Source organism: Dendrobates tinctorius, unplaced genomic scaffold (assembly GCF_039654945.1).
Source record: "Dendrobates tinctorius isolate UK_male_01 unplaced genomic scaffold, ASM3965494v1 ptg000032l, whole genome shotgun sequence".
Lineage (NCBI taxonomy): Eukaryota > Metazoa > Chordata > Amphibia > Anura > Dendrobatidae > Dendrobates > Dendrobates tinctorius.
In genome coordinates this window covers 16,047,306-16,070,907 of record NW_027361700.1, presented here as the reverse complement: position 1 = coordinate 16,070,907, position 23,602 = coordinate 16,047,306, and positions in this window count along the sequence as shown.

The following is a 23,602-nucleotide window of genomic DNA, read 5'->3' as shown; positions in this document are numbered from 1 at the left end:
ATGATGAAGACCAGATATCCAGTGAAGTGGGTAGGATTCCCATCATGGTGGTTGGTTCCATGGAGAGCCTGAGAGACTTTCGAATGCTCGTGGAGTATCGAGTGCGGTACCTGCAAGAAATTGAGCAGTTGAGGCTGGACCGCCGGCGAATTAATGAAGAAGTACGGAATACCAGGTGGCGGCCGCCTCCAACCCAAGAAGATGTAAGGACCCGAAGGGTTCCACCAAGAAGGGACGGGGCAGGTGGCCGAAGAATGTCAGTGAGTGGCAGTTCGACGGGCCGTACGAGGCTGAGAGACATTAGTTCCGTTGAGACGCTGAGTGGGTCAGACTCAGGCCAGACAGTAGACTCAGTTAAGACGGATGACCGTACCAACCGGGGGAGCTAGTCGGGGAACGGAACAAACAGAGGAAGGCGGTGACTAGACAGTGTCTGATGACGCAGACAGACTGTAACTGGAGGGTCAAAGATCAGGACCGATATTCTGACCGCTGGGGGCAGGGGAGGTCTAACGTAGAGAGGAGGCCATATGACAGATGGAAAAGGTTCTCTTGACCTATGGGGCAAGGTGTAATGAGTGCCCGGTCTCGAGAGCCTGATGTAATTGTAATGGTCAACGTGTGACTGGACAGCGCCTCCAGCAGGGCGAATTTATGACACACGTGACCCTGGATACAGCGCCTCCAGCGGGGCGAATTTAAATAATACCGGGACGTGCAGCCGGACACACCGCCTCCAGCTGGCGAATTTAAAAAAGTACACGTAAAACTGGATACCCCGCCTCCAGCTGGCGAATTTAAATAATAAGGGGAAACACAGGAACAATTACAGTGGTGGGCCCTGTAATAGGAAATAGGGACGTGGAGACCTCCTGAGCTCCCCTGAGGCAGCGTCCCTACACTCCTTACGTTCCCTATACAGGCTCCTCACCTGTCGCCGCACGCGAACCTTATGCCCTGACTCGCCCTGAACCTAGTCCCTCGCTAGGGCATTGGCCGGTGCGGAAACTAATCCCACCACTGCACTAGATCACACATAATGAAAGTCACAAACAGGGGAAATAGAAAACTTAGCTCTCTCTATGCAAATGCTCCAGCACAGAGTCCAGCAACCGACTGCAGCCTTCCTCCTGAATAGCTGCCACCAAGTTCAGTCAGCGCTGCAAAGAACTCCCTTCTGTGACTCCTTCCACACCAGGACTCAGACTGAGCTGAGCAATCTCTCCAGCTCCTTCCACCACCAAGGTTGGTTGCAAATGAACAACTATCACCAACAGTGATTGCACCCCCCTAGCACACCTTTATAGGGTGTCACACCAGATACATGATTAAGTGCACAAAAACCTAAAGTGCAATATCAAAACCACCACCGGGGACATTCAAGACACCTTGGAACTTTCCAAAGTAAAAAAAGTTCACCCAGTGATCTTAATACCGCCAGATCCAACACTGGATCATGACAGTAATGTTGTGTGTTCAACCCCACAAGTTTGAACAGAGGGGGGAGGTATGTGGTGTAGTAACCACTGTGTCCGCTAGGGGGCGCTGGGTGGAGGTCCCAGGGGAAAGGATGAATGGCATTGTATTGAGTGGCCGTTGTGTATCTCAAAGTGGGTGGCTTTGAGATGGAGACTTATGTATGTGTGATCAGCAATATCATTGCTGAGGTGTTGTTTCAAAGTGTAAGGGAGAAGTCTCCAGGTAACAAGAGAAATGGGGGGGTTCTGGTTACCTACAAACCCACCCAGGGGGTGTGTTTAAAGCATGGTTGTAAAGAGTGTGAAAATGCCTGAAGGACCTGTGATGAGGTCAGAGTCATGTGAACCAGTGGGCGTGGCTATGAACGATATAATGTGGCCAGGGTGAGTCACAAGTGGTGAATGCTGGGACCTGGTTGGTCCAGTGTGGAAGGTCCCGCTGAGATGGAGCTTCCTGCCTGACAGCACGTGTGGACGCTGTGAGCAATGGCGATGTGTGCCTGAGAGTTCCCTGGAGGGGATATACGTGTGCGGGATGCTGAAGCCGCATGAGGAGCCCTGACGTGGGTGAGATAATTGTGAGGCTAAGAGAGCCTGCGTACTGGACATTGATAACCAGAGTGAAGCACTATAATGGACGCTATGCAGATGTTATGAACTTATGTTGCTTCTATGGGTTTATGCTGCTAAATAAACCACATGGACTGGTTTGGTTTAAGGAAAACCCAGTGCCGGATGTGTTTTGTTCGCTGCCTAGCGAGAATCCCCTAACTAAATGACAGCGCTACCTCACACCTAATACCAAACTAGTTGGTCATCTGATACCATATTGATTGGTTTAAACTTCTAATACCATTGACTGGTTCTGGGCTTGATTCCATCGTACGCGCAAACAGTAAAATGTCCCAGAAAAATTCAAAATCATCCATCCCTTTAAGAGCTCAAAAACAAAAAGGCCTTTACCGCAATCTTTCAATGGATGCAATTAACACTCTGAGCCCTACCAAATCAAGGTCTCCCATAAAAGGAGATGAAAAATTAATCTCTAACAAAACTAAATCAGACAAATAACAGTGGTAAAACACCAAATGAACCAACCAAAGCAACAATTTCTTCCTCCAAAATAACAGATGATATGGACTCTATTTCATCACAGAGAAAAGTCCCAGGAGAATGGGAGGATAAACCTCTCTTACAATATAACTCAACAAGCGAAGAATCGGATAACTTCTCTCTCTTCACCAAATCCCAACCCTGAAAAATCAAAGTTTATAAAAGGAGAGCCAGAAATTGAATACCCTAATTCAAACAACAAAAATTCCATTGAGCAATATATGGCTAGTCTCGCTGACAAAATCAATAATAGCCTAAAAATCACATTGAATAACCAAACTAAGATTTTCCAAGAAACACTTGAAATATTCCACAAAAAATTGGAAAACCAGGAAACCAGATTGATAGATGTAGATGAAAAATTAAACTTCACCCAAAAAGAAAACCAAGAAATAAAGAAAGAGTTACTCAACCTAAAAACAAAATTGGCAGACATGGAGGACAGAAATCGGAGAAACAATTTAAAAATAAGAGGAATTCCTGAGTCTGTCTCTCCCAATAATTTAGCTGATTATACAATGAAAGTGTTCAAGAAAATTATCCCATCTTTAACTGACCAGGACCTCATAATTGACAGGATCCATAGACTTCCTAAGCCGCCTAACATCCCTAAGGAGGCACCAAGAGACACAATAATGAGAGTTCACTTCTTCCACATAAAAGATCAATTACTAAATTGCATCAGACAAAAAGGTGGGTTCCCTGAACCCTATAATCACTTGAGATTTTATGCGGATCTCTCCAAAGATACAATTGAAGGTAGGAAAGCATTCAAGATCATAACAGTGCCTCTAAGAGACAATGGGATCTCATATAAATGGGGTTTCCCCCTTAAGCTCCTTGTCCATTTCAAGGGAAAAACGACAGCCCTACTTTCTCCAAAAGATGGTATGGAATTCTTGAAAGCAAAGAAAATCCCTCATCACGACAAAACTACAGCCTCTGACGACTCCAAAGACACCACCTGAAATAATCTTGATTCTCCTCAAGGCCTAGTCTTGTCATTCAGGCTATCAGCCTTAAAGTTTCACATGATGTTCTAAAGTCTCTTTGTTTCTACTGTTATAGAAGTTCCTTAGAGCTTGTTACCACAAACTTTCCCCCACACTAAAGTAGAATCCACAGGAGTGGATTCCTTCTGGAGGACCTTGTTCAGTTTTAGTGTTATTTACTGAAGTTAGATTTGCTTGTCATACTGTATATATTTTATCTGAGCAATTTCAGATACAGTTTGATTTAAATTTTCAGGTTTTTTTTTTAATCTAAAGTAGTCCATCAGGTCCAATCTACAGAAAATGAAACTAAAATTGATGACGTACAGTGTCAGAGGGCATAACAGCCCAAGAAAGAGATTTATAATTCGCAATGAGTTGAACTGCTCTCATTCTGACATTGTGTGCCTTCAAGAATCGAAATTCAAACATAATTCTCATCCCAACTTTCTAGACAAAAACTTTCCTAACATTTTCGAATCTTCCGGTCCAAAGAAAAAGGCAGGGGTAATAACACTAATTAAAAACTCTCTTTCCTTCGAACTTTTGGATGAGGTCAAAGATGAAAAAGGTCATTTTCACATCCTGATCTGTAATCTAAATCAAGTCACATATACAATAGTGAATGTATACGCCCCAAACAGAGGCCAAATTAATTTCCTTAATAAGCTTATAAAAAATAAATGCAATTAAAAAAGGTACTCTACTAATTGCTGACGATTTCAATATTGTTCCAGACGGCAAAATGGACTCCACAGCAACAAATAGAAAAAATCTGAAACGCTCAGCAGTTGGTTGCATACAAACGAATTGTTCGACGTTTTTCGATGTCTGAATTCAACCTCAATTGAATTTAGTCATTTCTCTGTCCCACATCATTCAGCCTCTAGGATAGACTTAATTTTGTCAGATGTTTTCTCTCTCCCTAAGTTCTCAAGTGTTTCTATTTCGCCAAAAACGATATCTGACCATTCTTCAGTTATTGGTGAATTTTCAGAAGGAGCTGCAATCAGCAAACATTTTCTTTGGAAATGTAATTCCTCACTTTTCAATTCCCCTACCTTAAATACTGAAATTTCCACAGCAATTAAAAACTACTTCAACGAAAACTAGTCAAACCTTGTGGACCCATTCATTTGTTGGAATGCCCATAAGGCAGTTCTGAGGGGAGTCTTAATCTACATCTCTTCTAGAATAAAAAAAATAAACAGAGAGAAAATTGTCAATATACAAAATCAAATCAAAACCAAACAGTCAAACCAAGCAAAAAGATCATCTCCCTGCCCCATCATTCAATCCGAGCTTTCAAAACTCAGACAAGACATGAGAGCCATAATCTTCTCATTCTATGATTCTGCCTTAAAATCATCAAAATTAAAACAATATAAAAATCCCAATAAGCCTTCAAAATATATGATGAACAGACTCAGGATAAGAAGCAGAATAAATAAAATAACTTCCCCAAAAGGTGAGTCACTAAATCATCCCCAAGATATTGTAAAGTCATTTGCAAACTACTATCAAGACCTATACAACATCAACCAGACTAACCCCATCTCCAACCAAACAAATCCGAAATTGATGCATTTTTAAAATCAGTGAATCTCCCTATACTAAACAGCGACGACATAGAATACCTCATCTCTCCTTTTACTGATAAAGAAGTCTTGGATACCATTAACCATCTTAAATATTTTAAATCGCCAGGCCCAGACGGGTTCAGCAATGATTATTATAGAACATTTGGTAATCTATTAGCCCCTCACCTAACAAAAGTCTTTAACGCAGCCTCGAAAAGTAGTCGCTTTCCTGATGAAATGCTGGAAACAACCATCATAGTTATCCCCAAGCCTAATTTGGGCACAACCCAAATTAAAAATTACAGGCCTATATCCCTTATCAATAGCGATCTGAAACTTTACGCTAAAATAATTGCAAGTAGACTAAACCAATTTTTACCCAAGCTTATACTAAATGACCAAATTGGTTTTATAAAAAACAGACAAACAGTTGACGGCACAAGAAGGCTTATCAATCTAATAAAATTAATCAAATCTACTAAAACAAAAGCCACTATAATATCCCTAGATGCCGAAAAGGCATTTGACCGCCTCAGTTGGAAGTACCTTCAAGCAGTTCTAGATAAATTCGGTTTTCATTCCCAATTCTTAACAACCATAATGGCACTTTACTCAAACCCCAAAGCAAGAGTTTATGCCAATAATAATGTTAGGAGTGGCGGAAGGCACTAAATAAAAATATAAATAAAGTGCCTTCGCCACTCGGGGTCCACCATGCAGAAGATGTAATAACTGCTGCTAGGTGACGGCAGAGCAATCTGGCGGTAATGTGCACAGGGTTTAACGGCACCCAAAGTGCATTACACAGACTCTGTTAAACTCACAGAGTAATAGAAATAATAATCACAGAAACGCTGAGTCTGTTTGGGGTACAGAACTACAGCGCTGCACCCGCGGTATCTGGTCACAGGAGTATCACTAGATGGCGGTACTTACTCCATCTAGACCTACCGATAAGGATCGGGTGTAAAGCGTCGCAACCGCGAGCGCACGAAGAGCTGCTACTGCAGCGTGGCAAGAACAGTGCCGCTGCGACGACTCTGCTAACTAGCAGGTGCAATGCTGACGCTAGGCTGCTGAGGCAATGGAGCAATAGCGCGCTGATGCTGTCATTAACTCAAACACTCTCACAGACGTAGTATCAGAGGGTAGGGGTTTCCAATGAGTCATTCACCAGTCCATGCATCCATCAACAAACATACAGCAGCAGTATGGCTATACTAGCGCATGGCGGAACAGCCATGTGCGCTTTTATAGCGAACGGGACCTTCCGGAAATCTTCAGGTCTCCAAGAAGAGCCAATGGGATCCGACACAGGACCTGAACACCTGACTCCCAAACTCCAATAAGAGTTCGTCCCATGAGCATGCTCAGATGCAGGAGTGGAAGACTTAGCCTCTGGAGATAGTTGCCGCAAGGCAATCTACTCTGCAGTTTCCTCTACAGCAGATGCATAGCAGGAGACTGCAGAATGTGAGGATCTAGATTTCAGCAAAGGAGAGGCAGAAATCTGACTCCTAACAAATAACCTCTCTCAATTCTTTAAAATAACTAATGGCACCCGTCAGGGTTGTCCCCTATCGCCCCTACTTTTTGTCCTGGCCATAGAGCCTTTTGCCCAATTGATTAGGGATGACACAGAAATTAGAGGTTTAAAGGTGGACACTAGAGAGATTAAAATCAGCCTTTTTGCTGATGACATAATCCTTTCTATCTCTAATCCTCATGATTCCCTGATAAAAATCCAAAAGCTTCTCCAAGCCTTCTCAAAAATGTCCTACTTTAGAATTAACCAAACAAAATCAAAAATTGTCCCTTTCAATTTAAACAATTCTGAGATAGAGGAGATCAAAAAAATCAATCCCTGGTCTTGGACAGATAATAATCTCACATATCTTGGCATAGACTTTTGCAAAAATATTGACTCCTTAATTCCCAACAATCTTGACTCCTTGCTTAAAAATATCTCGGATGGCTTCAACATATATGGAGATAGGGAACTATCATGGTGGGGGAAAATCATGACTTTTAAGTTATATGTATTGCTGAAGATTTTATATTTGCTCAGGTCACTCCCAATAAAAATATCGACTTCTCTTCTAACTAATTTACAAAATAAAATCAATTCCTTTGTCTGAGGAAACAGGAAACCCAGAATTGCAAAAAATATTCTATATAATAGTAAAAGATATGGAGGAGCTGGACTTCAACTAACAAGTATAATGTGAACAAGGGTTACCTATAACCGACTAACTGAAAAAAACCCTATTAAATATATGTCTTTTATTAAGTACAAAAATAACAATATAAAATTGCACAGATGTCCCCTATTATAAAGTCTAGTAAAAAACGGGCTATTGTATTGCTGGAAAGAGATAAGGTATAGCAGTCAAACCAAATCTAACCAGCTGAATCTGCCAATCCAATCTTGTGGTCAGAAAAACCTGAATCATAGCAGTTAAAAACTGCACAATACTATTATAGCCCAAAAACCTCAAAAAACAGAAAAAAAGGGGAAATGGACATAAAGAAGATGTATAAAAATTGATAATACGTGCTACCATCATCACAATTTCACTCAGCCGATGTGAAGAAAAGAGTGACCTGGCCCTATACAAAATGACTATCTGAACACCTACCTAGGTGCGGAGGTTGGCACCCTAAGAAATACAAGAATGGCGTCCCCGCTCATGCGATGGCTATCCCTAATCTCCTATATCATCCTATAAGATGACAGATTAGAAACAGAGGGCCAGATTGCCTGTATCCATTTGCTTAGAATATCTTCATGAATGCAGTAAAGTAGATTTATACAATCATATATGCATGTGAGGAAAGGTAGAAAGTCCAGACAGTCTGAATGGATGCATAACACTCACACACAGTAGAACCAGTTACATATAAATTTGTAGCAAATTATGCCCTTTCCCAAAACCACTATGTTATGTATATGAAGTATATATAAAAATTGTCACATCAAGTACCCAGATAAAAAACTGCCTATTGGTAGAAAACTCAGAGTCGGGCAAAACGGAGGTTATACACAGTACAAGCAAACGAGGTACAGAAGGGATAAACAGACGGGAGGTCAGACAAAGCCTAAGGTCATACACAAGAGGGCGGTGCGGTACAAAAGAGACGAGCAGAGAGTAGTCGGGTCACAAGCAGAGAGTCATACACGAGAGAGCGGTGTGGTACAAGAGGGGCAGGCAGAACTCGTAACAGGGACAGAACCGGATCAGAACCAAACAAGCAACAAGTTATCAGGCACAAGGCACACGTAAACAAGAGGTCAACTAACTCAGCCGAGGGCAGGAGTATAACTGACACCGAACCTAGGTCCAGTGAGCATTAAATAGCCGCCTTCTGCCAGAGAGAGGCAGCACAATTAACCTATAGTCTGACCAGGACGGGCCAAAGCGAAATCCTGTCCTGGATCATGACACTGGCCCTCTGTTTCTAATCTGTCGTCTTATAGGATGATATAGGAGATTAGGGATAGCCATCGCACGAGCGGGGGCGCCATTCTCGTATTTCTTAGGGTGCCAACCTCCGCACCTAGGTAGGTGTTCAGATAGTCATTTTGTATAGGGCCAGGTCACTTTTCTTCACATCGGCTGAGTGAAATTGTTATCAGATGGTAGCACGTATTATCAATTTTTATACATCTTCGTTATGTCCATTTCCCCTTTTTTTTTTCCGTTTTTTGGGCTATAATAGTATTGTGGAGTTTTTAACTACTTTGATTCAGGTTTTTCTGACCACATGATTGGATTGGCAGATTCAGCTGGTTAGATTTGGCTTGACTGCTATACCTTATCTCTTTCCAGCAATACAATAGCCCGTTTTTTACTAGGCTTTTTAATAGGGGACATCTGTGCAATTTTATATTGTTATTTTTGTACTTAATAAAAGTTATATTTTAATAGGGTTTTTTTCAGTTAGTAGGAGCTGGACTTCCTAACATCTCGGCATACTATTACGCCAACTTAATAAAGCAGAGTCTTCATTGCTGGCTGCATTTAGAACCCCCTGCCTGGTATTACCGAGAACTCCATTTTAATAATAAATAATAATAATAATAATACATTTTATTTCTATAGCACTGACATATTCCGCAGCACTTTACATTTCAGAGGGGATTTGTACAGACAATAGACATTACAGTATAACAATAATCACATAGATTATAACAAATACCAAGAGGAATGAGGGCCCTGCTCGCAAGCTTACTGTCTATGAGGAAAGAGGTAGACACGAAAGGTGGGTGGTAACAATTGCCCTGATTATTTGGACCAGCCATAATGTTAAGTGAGTAACAGTACAGACACAGAGGGCTAATGGATGCATAAAGCATGTGGGAACATGATGCGGGGAACCTGGTTATGGTAAAACTTTTGACTGTGCCACCCAGGGATAGATTAGGTTAATATGTTGAGGTGGTAGGCCAATCTGAATAAATACGTTTTCAGGGCACGCTTAAAATTGTGGGGATTGGGGACTAATCGTATTGACCTGGGAAGTGCATTCCAAAGAATTGGCGCAGCACGTGTATAGTCTTGGAGACAGGAGTGGGAGGTTCTGATTATTGAGGATGCTAACCTCAGGTCATCAGCAGAACGGAGGGCACGGGTAGGGTGGTATACTCATTCTAGACCAAATACTACTAAGAAAAGACATTACAAACTCCCATCCTATCTTCCAACCCATACTGGGTGCATGGAAAAAATTCTCTAAACCTAAAAGGGGTCACAATAACTTTGATTCTCTAAAAAATCTTTCACTTCATGTCATTTGCTCGTCATTGAAACACACCATAGACCCTCTATGGGAGAAATTAGGGATAAAGAAACTCAAAGACTTGAGTGAAGGACTGGTTTGTCACCCATTTAGTCTCCTAAAAAAACAGTTTAACATTCCTTCCTCTTCATTTTGTCAGTATCTGATTTTGAAAAATCATATTGATAAGTTTCTTCTCAAACATTCTCGTATCTCTGAACCAGCAGTAAACTTGCTCAGTAATATTGATCACAGTATATTCTGGAGTATGGAATTCATATATAAATGTTTAAACAAAAGCTATGAAGTGACAAAAACCCATAACATAATAAAATTGGAGGCTGAACTTCACTTAAGTCATGATCCTTTTGAATGGGAAAAAGCTTGTACCATTTCTTACTCTGCCACAGCTTCAATGTCCTTACAAGAATCCCACCATAAAATTCTTAAGGTACTGTCACACTTAGCGATGTACCAGCGATCCCGACCAGCGATATGACGTGGTCAGGATCGCTGGTGCATCGCTAAGTGGTCGCTAGTGAGCTGCCACACAGGCTGATCTCACCAGCGACATAGCAGAGGTCGGGGGTTGCTACTTACCTGTCACACTAGGTGATCCTGCGTCCTCCTGCCCGACTCCACGCTCGTCGCTTGTCTCTCCACAGGAAGCGCCGCAGGAAGCGGTCCTGGACGTTCTCGCGCGATCAGCGATAACCAGCGGGGGAGCGGGTTGTAGGTAAGTATCACACACAGCGATATCGCTAGCAATATCGCTATAACATCACAAGTTATAGCGATATTGCTAGCGATATCGCTTAGTGTGACAGTACCTTTACTAGATGGTATTATACACCTGCCAAACTTTCTAAAATAAACTAAGAACATTCTTCAACCTGTTGGAGAAACTGGGGGCAATATGGGAGATTAATTCACATCTTTTGGCATTGTCCTATTATTAAGTCTCTTTGGAAAAATATTAATAAACTCATAAACTCAATACTTTCAAAAAAGATTCACTTCTCTCCTCAATTGGCACTTCTATCTTTGAACTCAGATCAGATAGACCCTTTAGTGTCGTGATGTCGGCGATAAAGAATTCAGAGACGTACACTGATGTGCTGGTGCTTGGCTGCTAGGCCGTGCTTTTCTTTTATTCCTTACTTCCTCCTTCCTCTCCACGTCCCTGCCCCCGACCCCTCCTCTCCCCTACATCACTGTTACTAGGCAAAGAATGCAAACAAGGGCAACAGCCCACAAACAACAGGAGATGTGACAACATCACACCTCTTCTTTTCTCACGACAAAAAAACCTGAAACATTTGAAGAATATTGTCGTTCAAACATTAAGTCTCACTGCAGAACATAGTCTGTAAGGTGGGCAGGTGGTATTCCCGTTGTAGAGTGGGGTGTAGCCCTGTACTGTCTGAGGAATGCGTTCAACTCTTGCTGTAAGTCCTTATGCTCCATGGTAGCAATCCTTAGGGTCTTGTTGAGCGATTGCATGAATCGTTCGACTTCACCGTTGGCCTGAGGCCAGCAAGGAGTTATTTTCCGGTGAGTGAACCCCAGGTAGGTTGCGAAGGACTGAAAGTCTGTGCTATTAAAAGGCGGTCCATTGTCAGAATTCACGATCTCAGGTATGCCATATGCCGAGAAGATCTTGTCTAATTTTGGTAAAACAGCCTTGGCCGAGGTTGTAGAAACATGTTCGATGACTGGAAACCTTGAAAAGTCATCCATGATCACCAGCAGGTAGGAGCTATCTGGTAGACTGCAGAAATCGATGCTAACAGCTATCCATGGGCCGGCTGGCAGGGGTGTCATTTGTAATGGTGCACGTCTATGGGCAACTGTAGTGGCTTGGCACGGTATGCATGTTTCAACGAGTGCCTCCACCTTTTTGTCAAGTCCGGGAAACCACACTTTCTCCCGCAGTAGCTGCTTCGTTTTCACGACCCCTTGATGAGCTTCATGCGCCAGATCCAGTACCCTGCTCTGAAGTTTCTGAGGTATCACCAGGCGATTATCTCTTAAGAGCATATTTGAGTCTAATACTGATAGTGAATGTCTCGCGTTAAAGAAAACCTCCAGGTACCCAGCTTGATCAGTAGGGTGAAGGCGGGCCTCAGCGAGAAAACTGCTCCAGTTCTTAGACCGAACCGTCTCTATCACAAATTGAAGTTGGTGATCGGCATCCAGCGCTTGCTTAATTTCCTGTATGGTCATAGCTTTCGGTACCGAATGGGCGATGACAAAGTTGGCATGCTCCTCCGCCAGAATCGTCGCGGGGATGTCGTCTGTGGTGGGCTGTGGTGCTGGGTGTCTCGAGAAATAGTCTGCGGGATTTCCAGCTCCCGCCTCGTGTCTCAACTGGAGATGATAGTTCTGTAAGCGGAGCAACCAGCGTTCAAGACGCGGGGGAGGCTTTGAAGAGGGCTTATTGAAAATTGGAACGAGTGGCTTGTGGTCAGTTATCACTGTGAATTGATGTCCAAAAAGGTATAAATGGAAATGAAGGCACCCCCACACAACTGCCAGGGCTTCTCTCTCAGTTTGTGAATATCGCTGCTCTGTATCCGTTAGTGTCTTGCTGGCATATGAGATTGTGGATATGTCGCCTGCGCTAGACACTTGTGTGAGAATTGCCCCTAGGCCTACTGGACTAGCATCCACCAGTAGCTGTGTGGGTTTTGACGGGTCAAAATAGGCCATGACAGTGTCGCTGGTTAGGTTGGTTTTCAATGCGTCAAAAGCTGCTTGCTGCTCAGTGCCCCATGTCCACGGAGAGTCTTTCTTTGTGAGCTTTCGCAGAGGTTCAGAAACAGTGGCTAGGTCAGGTATAAATCGCCCACAGTATGTGACCAGTCCTAGGAAGCTGCGAACATCTGACACATTTTGTGGTGGGCTAGCCGATTTTATGGCAGCCACTTTCTGTGGGTCAGCTGAAACTCCTTGTTCAGAAAATATGTATCCAAAAAAAGTTAATGATTTTTGGTTAAATTCACATTTTGACGGATTGACAGTGAGATTGCAGGCTTGGAGTCTTTGAAATACTTGTTCTAGGCGATTGTCATGTTCCTCTTGGGTTGTGCCATAAATGAGAATGTCATCACTGACGTTGAGGACTCCTGCAATGCCAGACAGAACCTGGCTGACGATATTCTGAAAAATTTCTGCGGCCGATGAGATGCCAAAGTTCAATCTCTTAAATCTGCGCAGGCCCACATGCGTGCTAAAAGTTGTAATGTACCTGGAGTCTGGATGCAATTCAAGTTGATGATAGCCTGAGTTTAGGTCAATTTTTGAAAATACCTTTGCACCATTCCGGTCCGCGAGAATGTCATCAATAGTGGGCATGATGTGCCTTTCTCTTTGGATCGCCCGATTGGCGTGGCGCATATCCACACATAGTCGGATTTTACCTGGCTGCTTTGGTTTAGGTGCAACAACGATTGGTGAAACCCAGGGGGTCGGGCCTTCAACGCGTTCGACGACATCGGACGCCTCCAGGTCTTGCAGTTCTTGCTCCACAAGCTTGCGGACATGAAATGGAATGCGCCTGTGGGGCTGAATAGAGGGCTGTACTGACGGATCTATATGCAATTTTATTTGAACATCCTTTAGCTTACCTAGGCCTTTAAAGAGATTTGGGTACTTCTGCATAATGTGGTGGGCCGAAGGACCTGTAATGCTGTTGACAAGGTTCACAAGGCCCAGAGATATTGCACTGGTACAGCTGAGAAGTGTGTCCGCAGAGCATTCTACCACATAGAAGGTGTCAGTGATGGACTTTCCTTCAGCTGCTACTTCTGACTGAAATTTTCCGCACAGGGGCAGTGCAGCTGCTGAGCCATAAGGAAAAATCTTTATATTAGTACTTTGTAGAGTAGGTTTGTTTAGGAGCTGGTTGTAGACTGTATGACTGATGACGTTGACTGATGCCCCCGTGTCCACCAGGGCTTCTATTGGATTGCCATTTACTAGGATTACTCGTTTTGGATTAGTAACTGCGTGCACAGTATTAGATCCCTCTTCCGTCATGGAGAATAAATAGGTGCTGTGGGACTCGTCATTAATCTGCAGTGTTTGGATCTTCGGTGACCTAGGTTGTGCGGTGTTATGAGGAGATTGTGGCTTGGATCTACACACCTTTGCAAAATGATTTTGCTTTCCGCAATTATGACAAGTTCCTCCCTTTGCTGGGCAGACATTCTGGTGAGGATACGATCCACCGCAGTTGTAACATGTGGCTGCCTGCGTGCGAGGCACATTTGGTTTCTGTGTAAGCTTTGCTATAGAAGATGTCGCGTCTGGCTCATGCTCGATGTTCTCTATCAGTTTAGCTTGTTTGTCTGCAGCATCATTTATACGCGCTTTATCTAGCAACTTCGCTAACGTCATGGTGGGGTCTCTGAGTGCTTGTCTCCTTAACTTGGAGGAAATACATCCTTGTACGATCTGCATTTGGATTTCTTTGTCTACCTCCGCAAATTCACAGTGCGCTGCAAGGTGTCGTAGCCGGACATGATACTCAGCCTTCCTTTTGTTGGCGACTGCTTTGACTGCCTGAACTTAAAAATTTCAAATGCCGGATTTCTGTGAGGGGAGAAGTGCTTGCTTAACGCAGCTTTGCTGAGCTCATAGTCCTTGTCCTCCCCTGTATTCGGCAGAGTAGTGAATATATCGTAAACCTGCTCCCCTGCGTAGTGTAATAGCATGGCTTTTTTCCGGGTATCATCAGAGACATTCATGGCTTGCAGAAATATCTCGAATCGCTTTAGCCATTTATCCCAAGATACTGCCAGGTTTGCTTGGGACTGATGCACATCAAAAGCGGGAAATGCGGGTAGACAAGCCATAGTGAGTGTTGATAGCCTTGTAGACTGTTCGTGGGACTGAAATACCTGTGGCTGATAAATGAACGCTTCCTCGTCGCCAGTTGTAGTGTCGTGATGTCGGCGATAAAGAATTTGGAGACGTACACTGATGTGCTGGTGCTTGGCTGCTAGGCCGTGCTTTTCTTTTATTCCTTACTTCCTCCTTCCTCTCCACGTCCCTGCCCCCGACCCCTCCTCTCCCCTACATCACTGTTACTAGGCAAAGAATGCAAACAAGGGCAACAGCCCACAAACAACAGGAGATGTGACAACATCACAGACCCTACCTTAAAACCTCTTGTTATCCACATCTTATTAGTTACTAAAAATGCTTTGGCCTATTACTGGAAAAAGCCTGACCCGCTATCGATTCAAAATATTATATATCTATACCATGTTAGTTGGTCATTCGATTTAACATTGGTCGATATATTCACCTAATCTAATACCATATTGGTTGGTCAACTACTATGTCTGTATTAGAATTGATATAGAATACATATGTAAACATCATCTCTATTCATTTTAAGCCATTCTGCGTAATGACATGTTTGCATTAACAATGTTTAAAGACGTTTGTTCCCTATTCCCTCCTGGTCCTCCCTTGTTACCCCCTCTTTATCTCCTTCCCAACCCCCCCTCTCCCCTTCCTTTCCCTTTTACCCTTTCCCTTTTAAATTCCAAAACCAATAAAAACGTTTGGAAAAGAAACTAATGGAGAACATGACATAAAGATTCCCTTTTACTCAAATTAATTGATTTTGCTAACTTTTCACTTTGCTGATAGTTTATTGCTCTCACTACTCAGCTTAGCAGTATATCAATTTTCCTACTGGCTATCCCTCTAACTTAGTTTTACAGCCGAAAAGGTGCAATGGCTAGTATTTTATGTTGATATAATTGTACTGCCTTTCGCACTACTTTATTGAGACTTCTGGTTTAAGTATGGCGGTTCATAAGCCATTTAATAATTTTTTATATATTAATTATTTTCTTACTGATTGTTTTTAATAGTTACCTAATAAAAGTTATATTTTTTAAATTCATATATCTTCTCCCCCTGCTAATTGTGTGTAATTGACTCATTTAATGAAAGGGTGGTGTACGTAGTAAGAGCAGTGTGAAGTTTAAATGTTGAGGTCAATCATTCTGTGAAAAAACAAATGACAATTATGGCCCTTATTTAAAGAAGAAAGGCAGATGTTGTACTTGTGTCACGCTGTGACAGTACGTGATTAGGGAAAGGAGCCTTGCCTAGGGCTGGGGTCCTAACTATCCCTACTCCGAAAGGTACCTCTGATAGTGAGGAGGTCAGGGACAGAAATACTTGTCTTTAAACAAGTAAGACAAACAGGGATAACAAAAAGTAACTAACATACAAAACACTCATTAAAGATAGAGAGGTATATAGGGAAGGGTTGGAATGTACAAACCAAATGGGAATAGGGCAATGAGGAAAGCATACACCCAAAAATAGCATACAAAAATCTCCAGCAGCAAAAACTATTTCCAATTCAGCACACCAACTCCAGGGAACCAGGAAGTAAGCTTTCACTGGCAAGGAAGAGAAGGTCTGGCCAGATTTTATAGAGAGAGGCAATGACCAGGTCAAGAGCAGCTGTGAGATGGACCTGCATGTTTCCAACCAGTATAGAAAGGGTCGTTAACCTCTTCAGCACCAAAGGAAACTAAATCCATTTAATATAGGACACGAAACACACAGGCTAAATGGAAGTCCTGCAATTCACACTACGTAATGATTTTCTAACCCCAGATTTCCAAAGAGAACATGACACACTCATGACAATACCCCCATTCTACAAGGGGCCACAGGACCCTCAAGGTGAGGTTTATCCAGGTGGGCCAAATGAAAGGACCGTATCAACCTACCGGCAATAACCTTAGTTACCGGCACCTACATCCTCTCCTCAGGACCATACTTCTTCCAATGTACCAGGTACTGTACAGAGCAGAGAACCATATGGGAATCAACAATTTTCGCTACCTGAAATTCTAAATTGCCATCAATAATAACCCATGGTAGAGGTGATGGTTCTTTTTTTTTAAATCCTTTTTATTGAGTTTTTAAAGAAAGACAAATAAGTACAAAAGTCAAACATAAGTAGTACATCTCAAAAGTGCCTTTACAAATACCCATTTAATATGAACAATCCAGAATTGCTGGTAGAAATTGCCAAATGACAAAACAGTGTAACCCCCCTCTTCCCCCCTACCCTCCAATTTACTCATGTGATGCTTTCATAATCAAAAATGAACTTTACACCTCTCAACCTGGTTCTCCCTCTACTTTACTGCCCCCTGTTTCATGACAGTGGGTCTACCCCTAATCTCAAGCCACCCAACGTGCCCTGCAAGTCTTCTAGGTTGTACCAGGATGTGTTCCGGAAGGGTGAGACCAGAGCAATGATGTCCTCTCTGGAAAACTGTTGTAAAATAAAATCCTTCCATTTTGAGAAAGATTTTGCCGTCTTACTGTCTTTGTCGCTTTCTGCTTCTATTTTCTCTAGAGTCATCACCCTCTCTAGTTCCACCAGCAGCTGGCGGAGACCCGGTATACTCCCATCCAACCATTGTCTTAAAATAAGTCTTTTGTACAGGATTGCAACTGTGTGCAATAGCTGAGTGTTTGACTTGGTCAGCCTTAAATCAGGGCTCTTATGAAAAATCCATAGCATTTTGTCTAGTGGTAAGTGTATGTTCATCAGGCCTCCCGCCCAATTTTTAATTTCTTCCCACTGAGTATGTACGAGACCACATTCCCATATACCGTGGAACATGTCTGTCTTGGGGGTGTTGCATTTTGGGCAAGCATGCCGCCTCTCCTTGTGAGATTGTGTGACCGGTAAATTGAAGCCTAGTATGGCTCTATGTATCATTCGGAAGTGAGTATCCCTCCATCTTTCATTACTTACATGCTTACGCAACTCATTCCACCCAGACAGAATCAATTCCCCTACCCCCATTCCCTGCAGTCTAGTTTCCCAGCCCTTGAACAGCTCTTGTGGACCCGAAGGCAGTAGGGTTCCCCCCATGGTCCGGTAAATAGTTGAGATATTCACTTCAGATGTGTGTCTTGAAAGAAGATTGTCGAGTTCGGAAGAATAACACTCTTTATGTATGTCTCGTAATTTGGAGAATAAATGGTGTTGCAGCTGAGCATATTGCAAGATATGAGAAGGGTCAAGTCCCCACCTGAGAAAAATCTCTTCTGCCGTCATCCATCTATTTTGTTGAATCTGCACCAGGTCCCCCATAGTTCTAACACCTTTTTCCCTCCAGATTTGAAGCAGAGCATTATCTTTTCCCTGACTAAAGTCAGGGTGTCCCCATGGTGTCAAATATTTAGATATCCTCCATGACATTCCTAGTTTGCATCTTATGACCTTCCAAGCCGCCCTAGTGTCCCGAAAGATCACTGAGTTTCTCACCTTCGGGTCTAATGTCGTGCTTGAGGAGTGCAAGATCGCTGTGAGGTCCCAGGGCTTACACCAGTCCGACTCCAATGTGTAGTCTGAGTGTTTGCTAATGTGTCTTAGCCAGTCAAGAATGTGTCTGGCAATGCAGGCCAAATTGTACCCTCTGATGTTGGGCGGTGCTATCCCCCCTCCCTCGATAGCATCAATATACGTTTGCTGATTCTACTTTTTCTTTCTCTCCATAGAAAGTCAGAAAAGGCTTTGTTGAGCTTGTTTATATCTACATGTCTTAAAAGGAGGGGCAATGTTTGCAGGGGATACAGTAGACGGGAAAAGCTGATCATCTTGATCAGATAGTTCCTTCCCAAGAGCGACAGTGGCAGGTCTTTCCACCTTTTTAGTTCCTGTATTATTTTATTTATAATGGGGGCATAATTAATTCTATAGATATGTCTTGAGTCTTTCCCCAAAAAGATCCCCAAATATTTTTTCGCCTTGCTTGCTATTGGTATGCCATGTATGGAAGCCTGTCCCCGTTCTAATTGGTCAATTCCTTGAGGCCTATGAGTAAGAAACATAGCCTTACACTTAGTTTTATTAAGTCTAAACCCCAATATCTCTCCAAAGGTATCCAACTCTCATTAAGCCAGGAAGGTCTCTACTTGGGTCTGCCATATAAAGAATAATATTGTCCGCAAAGAAACTAGATTTTATCTATCTTTCACCCACTTTAATCCCTTGGAAGCTTGGTCCCGCATTGATAAACCTGGCAAGCGGCTCAATGGCTAGATTAAACAATAGCGGCGAAAGGGGGCAGCCCTGTCTCGTACCTCTCCCTAATGATATTATGTCTGACAAAAACCCCGGTGTATGAACTCTGGCTTTGGAATTAGTATATATCGAGGACAGGAGGTTTCTGAATCCTCCCTGCACACCAAACTTATCCAGCACCTGCTCCAGCCATGGCCACCCCACACTATCAAATGCTTTTTCTGCATCTAGCATGACCATGGCTGGAGCTCCTCCCCTATGGTCTCCCAGCCTCACTGCCTCCAGCACCATCATTGAACGTCTTATGTTTCCTACCACCAATTTCCCCCTCACAAATCCCGCTTGTTCAGGTCCCAATAGTTTAGGAAGAATCCTTGCCAGTCTGTCTGCCATAATTTTTGCCACAATTTTTAAATCCTGGTTGATCAAAGAGATAGGGCGAAAGTTGGCCGGGTTATCAGTGGGTTTATCGCCCTTTGGGATGAGTTTAATATAGGCTGTGTTCATGTGATCAGAAATGGCTTGGCCTCTCAGGAAATCATTGTATAGATTTTTCAAATGCGGGGCGATCTGGTCCCTCAAAATTTTATAGAGGCTGGTGTCAAACCCGTCCGGCCCAGGGGCTTTATGAATATTTAGATCTCCAATAACTCTAGAAATCTCTTCCTCCATTATTTCCCTGTTTAACTCTAATAAATCAGTTTCAGAGATCAACGGGCGTTCCACACCCTCCAGCCATCTCCTTCCCTGAACCTGATCAGACCGTTGGGGTTTGTATAGAGAAGTGTAGAACCTCCCCAAAATGCTGTTTATTTCTCGCGGGTCAGTCTTTACGGAGTCATCTTGTCTTTTGAGTGCTTCTATTTGAGTCCCTGGACATCTACCTTTGGCTAGATTAGCCATCATGCGTCCAGCTTTGTCACCAAACCTGTGGAGCTTGGCATCCCTCAATGACTTCCCCAACATCTTCTTTCTGGCCCACGTGTCAAATTCTGACTTCGCTTCCAACCAAGCTCTTTTATTGACCTCAACGGGGTGTCCTTGAAACTTATTGTATGCTTGTCTGACAGAGTTACTTGTCTTTAATTATTGGTCGGTCACTCTCCTCTTTATCACTAAAGTGTGTGCTATTATTTTACCTCTGAGAACGGCTTTAGCCGTCTCCCAGAGTAGTGTGTGATCAGTTGTGGATTGATGGTTGTGATGCAAATACTCTGACCACCACTCTCCCAACAGTTTGGCGAAGTCTTTGTCTTTTTTTAAGAAATGAGGGAACCTCCATATTATACCAAACAACAATCCAAAAACATTAGCACCTCATATCATAAAAATATGTAACATGGATCCCTTCAAGATCAGAATATAACACCAAAAGAGAAAAAAATGAACAAAAATCCAAAAAGTACAAAGTTTATTTAAAAAATAATACAAAATCACAACATAATAAAGTATGTATATACACAAAGCACATATAAGGAGGTAAATACCTCATCTGAATATATAGAAAAGCTATGTAGTGGACAAGATGAATTGTGTAAGGTCACAACCAAAGGTCTAAACAGCATGTAATCATATAGCATAAATCCTTATATTGCACCACAAGGGAGAATAAAAAATAACATATTTCTTTAGTCAGCAAGATACTGTTGTTCACATAATACTAAAGACTTCCCAGTGTGCCATAAGGAAAGAAACCATTGCTCCCATTCGACATAAATAAGCAAATATTTAGGCAAAGGTTAAATAATCCATATACCTGTAGTCATGCTGTTGCCTGGTTGTGGACCCGTGACGCACCCCGACGCGCGTTTCACCGCCTCTGCAGTTTCATCTGCCTCTTTTACTGCCTCCTTCACTGTGGATTTTATACTGTATCTCCCATGAGGTATCCTGCCACCTCTCTTGCCAGCTCCCTGCGGTCTCCCTGTATAAGCGTCCCTGTCACCGGACCTTCCCCTCTCAGTGATTCCGGCCAGCGGTCTCCTTTGGGGCTTATGCGGGTTCCCTCTGTCTCTCCCCGTTCTGACCTGGGTGTTTTCAGCTGCGCCTCCGGGTTTCCCTTGCTCCTGAGCCTCCCGCTCTGTGGCGCTGCTGCAGCCGCCATCTTGGGGATCTCTCCTGCCTTCCCACGTGCTCCCGCTGCTCTGCTCTCGCCGCCCGTGCTTCGGAGCCAGCGGTCCACTGTGCCTCCGGTATGCGGTGATGTCAGTGGTCACATTTCCTGTGGTCTATTTAAGTCGCTCAATGTCAGGTTGAAGCGTGGAGCTCCCTCACCCCGCTGCAGCCACGCTGGCGCCGGAACCAGAAGTTCGAGGTGATGGTTCTAAGGGTGCAACAAATTTTTTGAGCAAAGACCAAATTTTTTGAGCAAGACCTTATGAATCTTGAGAGTCGGAGGAAGCTTGAGACGAAAAGCTACAGAGTTGATTACTGCAACCACGTTATAAAGGACAAATAATACTAGGACCTAATTTCTAAGAAGGAGTTGTCAGTTTAATATTTTTGGTGGACAGCCATACTAAATAATTCACCCCAATCACAATTACAATAGTTTCTTATCAGCCATACATTTGTATTTGTCCCCCATGACCTTTAAATTATTCTGAAATCCTTCCCACACAGATGAGAGTGAAGAAGAATATTGTCTCTCCCAGGAACTCTCAAAGACTTGTCATGATCCCAGTGCAGGCTTTGACCTGCACGTCAGGGGTTAATGTCTTGAGCCCAGTGCAGGCTTTGACCTGCACGCCTGGGGTTAATTATTGTGGCCTCTCTTTGGTTCAAGGAGAGCTTCTTATAGCCCTGGGAAACTCCAATCCCCATCAGTTATACTTTTGCCTTTGGCCGAGTGTGGTGACCCCTGTGTGCCTGTGCCTGTTCATTGTCTTCTAGCTTACTTATATGATTCTGACCCGGTTCTGTCCCCTGTTGTGAGTTTGTCTCTTGATTCTGTATTGTGTATCTGCTTCTCTGGTTCCTGACTTCTGCTACGTCCTGACTATCCGTTCTGTCTTATCATTTGGTACTGTTGTGCTATCTCGTGCTTTGACCCCGGCCTGTTCTGTTTACGTCTGTCTATGCCCCTTGGTAACTTCGTCCCGTAGGTTTGAGGATGAAACATCCCCCTTGTGACAGTTACCTTCTTCGGTATAAACATCCTCGGAGAGATATTTGTATTTTCCCCTCATATACTTATATATGGTTATTAGATCACCCCTCAGTCTTCTTTTTTCTAGATGCATCCCTAAACAGGAACAAAATGCCTTCCAAAATTTAGATACAAACTGTGTCCCCCAATCTGACACCACATCGGAGGGAACCTCATGAAGCTTCACGATCTCAGTGACAAACACCTGAGCCAGGGTCTTGACATTATGGAGAGCAGGTAAAGTAATAAAATGTGCCATTTTACTGAACCTGTCCACTACAACTAAGATAACTGTTTTACCAGAGGACGAAGGAAGATCTGTAATATCCATGGATAAATGAGTCCATGGTCAGTCAGGAGTGGTTAATGGTAAAAGAGCCCCAGACAGATGAGTATGCGGTGTCTTAGAATGTGCACAGACACTACAGGAGGCCACAAAGTCAACTACATCCTTACGCAACCTTAGCCACCAAAAACGATGAGAAAGGAGGTCCAAAGTCGCCTTGCTACCAGGGTGACCAGCAAGAGCCGAGTTATGATGTGCCTCTAAAATTTTGAGATGCAGATGTACAGGTACAAACAATTTCCCTGAAGGACCAGCAGGAGTGGCCCCCTGAGCCTTCAATACCTCACCCTCAAGTTAAGAACACACAGTGGAGACAACACAATCACCCTTTCTTGTAAAATATGAACAGCATCATCAGACCGGACATTCGGCGTCTCCCACTCGCACACCACCTCCTCACCGCACCCCCTAGGTTCAGATGAAATACAATGTTCCTTGTGCTGCATGTGCAACAACACACTCATGGTTATTGTCAGAGGCCTCTCGGCTGCTGTCATGTCAGCTCCGCATTCATGAGCTCCGCAAATCATTTCAGAGACGGGATCTTTTTCCAATAGTTGAACTTTACTAAATAGCAGCATATTCATCTCACAGACAACACAGTTCAAACACAGAGACATCTTATCTTTCCCTGCTGTCCTGGCAAACTCGGTTCTTCCTGTCAACTCTGTCTATATCCTTGCAGCCTCTGTCTCTCTCTTGGTTAATCTCTGACCCACTATTGGACAATCCCTGTCCCTCTTCTGGACAATCTCTGTACCACTCGTGCTCCAGGCCCACTATCATCCTGCAGTCTCCCTGGTCCAGCTGAGAGTTATAGGGTAACGGGCTCGCCAACTCAGCTGCCTCTTAATTCCAGCCGCTAGCTTTGGATCCTTCCTTGGAACGGTTCTGTCTAAGCTGGTGACCGCCTGCACGACTCTCAGCCCGGGGCCCCTTACTGCAACAGCTTTATCCCCATGGCCTGTAATACTCTGCTCACATATCCTGCCCTTGGGCAAGCTGCCCAGGCATCTGACAGGACCAGGAAGTATCTATCCTATACCCCTTTGCTCTGTGACTCCTCCCATCTGCTTAACCC